Source organism: Miniopterus schreibersii (assembly GCF_964146895.1).
Source record: "Miniopterus schreibersii genome assembly, chromosome: 4".
In the NCBI taxonomy this organism is placed as follows: domain Eukaryota; kingdom Metazoa; phylum Chordata; class Mammalia; order Chiroptera; family Miniopteridae; genus Miniopterus; species Miniopterus schreibersii.
The window spans coordinates 94,075,855-94,078,951 of record NC_138105.1 but is presented as its reverse complement, the minus strand read 5'-3'; positions in this window follow the sequence as shown (position 1 = coordinate 94,078,951).

Below are 3,097 nucleotides of genomic sequence, written 5' to 3'. Positions count from 1 at the left end.
CTCTGTGTATCTTTTTATTATTTCATCATTTTCTGTACTGTACTCCCCGTTTCCTTTCCTGTTAAATGCCAGGTTTAGTAGAATGAGGCCTTCGTACGGGCTGGTGCCCTCTGATCCCCAGGGCTTGGCACTCAGCAAGTAGGTAACACTGAGTGAACTCATTGTAGAGAAGGTGTCACCTCTCTGGTCTGCCTACAGAAGGCAGAAGTAATACAATTGTTTGCCACCTTCCTCCCCACACTGTTGGAAAGCACAAATGTGAGTTCTTCGGAGCTGTAAACCTTGACCTTTAAGACGTACGATACATTACTTAATACGTGAAAAGCTCTGCCCTTCCTTGAAAGGAGCCCACGTCACCCCACCCAGAAATGAATGTGCTCAGCACAGTCCCTTCACGCTCCCAGGTGGGCTCCCCAGGGGAGACCCCACAACTCCCACGGAACTTCGCCGTCACAGTTTGGGAAGGGTTATTTCATACGTGTTTCCTCTAAACCAAAGCTTCATTTATTTATTTTTAATAGGCAGTGCCTGTTACATTTACATTTGAAAAAAAAAGAGAGGGGGGCTTTAATCTTTCCTAACCTGTGAGGAATTAAGTTGGAAAATTGACTTCTCTGTTTTCAAACTGGATGATGCCTAGACCCCGGCACATAGGAATGGTTGAAAACATGGAGAAAGAAGACTGCGGTGAAGTACATACCCTTCTGTTTAAAAAAAAAGCCCAGTGAGCAGGAACTAGGGTGAAACAGTGAGATGGCGAAAGTAACGGTTTTGGTGTGTGAATGAGATCTGAGGCGTAGTTCGCTCTCCAGGTATAGAAGCAACTGGAAATGAGCTGTGAGGGCAGGGGCCGCCCAAGGCTGCAAACGAACTACTCGGGGAGGGAAAGGGTTGCACTGGGTTCTCCACACAGACCACGTAAGGTTTGAAAGCAGGATGTCTCTATTTACATGTTCCCCGGTGAAGTGTGCTGCATATCGAGCGAACGTTAACACTTTACGCATCCGAAGTCTTTTTGTTTTAATTTATCTTTATTGTTGAAAGTCTTCCAATACCTTTTTGCCCCATCGAACCCCTCCACCCTGCACCCGCTCCGGGCCTTCACCGCTCTATCGCCTGTGTCCCTGGGTTATGCATATATGCATGTCAATCCTTAGGTTAATCTCTTCCCTCCGAGATTAGGGCATCCAGAGGCTGATTGTTACTCAGTCTCAGTGAGCCTCAGGCTGTAGAAACTCCACAGGGTGGGGAGAGAGGTTTTCCAACAGGGTGGGGCCGTTCGTCCCCTTCGCTGCCCCTCCTCCCCAGGCAAAAGGTGTTTGGACGGTAAATGCCTGACAGCACAGGGACCCAGATGGCCGCCCTCTGAGCTCTATCCCCAGAGCCAGCACCCCTGGATTCTCCTCTCCCAGCTCCAGTCCACTCTGCCCTCCCTCTGCCACAGCCCGAGGCGAGTGGCTGCACCTGAAACGCCGTGCGGTGGCTCTTTAAGGGGGCCTGCATTGCCAGCCGTCCCGCCCTGGCAGACAGAAACCCCCTGCTTGTCACAGCCAGATGTTCTGTGGGCACCTTTCTCAGGTCTGGTGCTCTGGGCTGGGGAGCCCAGCCTGGGGTTCAGGCCCAGAGTCCTCAGTGGGAACCCCCCCAGCTGAGGTCCCCCTCCAGACCTTCGGCCGCTGCCTGTGGGAGCCCAGCCGGCCCTCTCGCGCCTCCGCGCTTCCTCCATCTCTGTGCGGTCTCCCCTTTTCCTCCTTGGTTATGGGGGTGCTCTCCAGCTCGTCTGCAGTGGCAGTTGACTATTCAGGGTGTTTTTCTCTATTTTAGTTGTAATTCCAGTTTGTTCCCGGGGAAGTCAGTGTAGCTTCCGCTCAATCCGCCGCCACCGTGGAATCGTGTAAGTTCCTATTTTAAGATATTCTTATGCTTCTGGATTTTGAGTGTGCTTTTTAAGTTTTGCTTTTTTTTTTCCTAAAATAAACCTAGAAAACCTAAGTCGTCCTTGCCCCTCCTTTACATAAAAGTTGGTACCTTTTAATGTTGCTTTTCTCAGAGGTTCACAGTGCACCCCAGAAGCGCCCTTCACGGGCTTTGGGTAAACAGGTGCAGATTTCCAGCCAGGGCTTTAAACGGAAGCTTGACAGCATCTGGACATAGTAACGAAGGAGAGCCCAGTTTGCTCCCGTTTCTCCAGCAACACTTTGGAGTAGCTACCCCGATGTCTTTGCAGAAATAATCATTTTTATCATATTAAACATGCCTTTCAGAAAATTCAAGGCCGTAAACATGGTAAAAAGTAAGTGAATATTATGCAAGGGAGGTGTGTGCATTTGTGAATTAAATACCCTGATGCCTTGTGTTCCTAGAATACCTCTTCAGGTTCCCAGGATAGTTATTTTAATATTTCAAGAAATGATTTCGTTGAATTTGTAACTACTCTTACTGATTTCTGTTTAACTGGCTTGGGACCTGTTTATTTTTTATATTCAACTTTATTGAGGTATGGTTTAAGTACAATAATATTTAATATTTAAGTATAATAAGTTTAAATAAGCTTGATAAATTTAAACACCCATGTAACCATCCCTTCAAGAAACTTCAGTCATTCCAAGAAGTCCCCTTGGACTCCGTCCTAGTCAATCCCCTCCCACCCCTGTTCCCTGGCAACCACTGGCCTGCTTTCAAATGTCACTAGATTCAACATATCTTTTCTAGAGTTTTATATAAGTGAGCTCATACCACAGGCACCTTTTTTCTCATCTCGCAGTGCACCAACCCTCTCAGCTTTAAGCTCTGTAGAATTACCATCTGCTTTCTGTGTATAGATTTACCTATAGTATGTATTCTCTGAGGCATGAAACTGCCATCACAGGGGGACAGCTCTGCACCTCTCTCAATTACTGATAGTTCAAGCAAACAAAAAATCAGCAAAACGTGAGCACCACAGTTAAGCTTGAGCTAATGGGCATAATGTTGAACTCTGCATCCAGCAACAAGGGAGAGCATGTTCTCCTCAAGCACACATGGGACATTTACAAAAATTGACTACGTACAAGACCATAGAGTCTCAATACATTTAAAAAAATATTAGAACACATCA